The following is a 327-nucleotide window of genomic DNA, read 5'->3' as shown; positions in this document are numbered from 1 at the left end:
CATTCCGACCTTAGACAATGTAGGTAATATAAATAGTAGCAAATACTTGCTCATTCAGTTACCCTTTTGTCTTATTTATTAATGCAATGGCACGATTTCATAATGTAATCGCCTCTCTCTCTCCTTACGTATGTGCATATATATATATTGTATATATCAACTGTCACACTTGATATTGCAAAATATATCAAGCAAACTAGATAGATTTGAAATAATCTGAACTAGAAGAGTCTGAAGTGTTTTGAGATTATTATGAAAATATTGAACTATTCTCGAAATATAATTAGATTTGTATATAGAGAAATATAATCTATATATTTATAGATA

This window comes from Octopus sinensis, linkage group LG1 (assembly GCF_006345805.1).
Source record: "Octopus sinensis linkage group LG1, ASM634580v1, whole genome shotgun sequence".
Taxonomy (NCBI): domain Eukaryota; kingdom Metazoa; phylum Mollusca; class Cephalopoda; order Octopoda; family Octopodidae; genus Octopus; species Octopus sinensis.
This window is presented reverse-complemented; position numbering follows the sequence as displayed.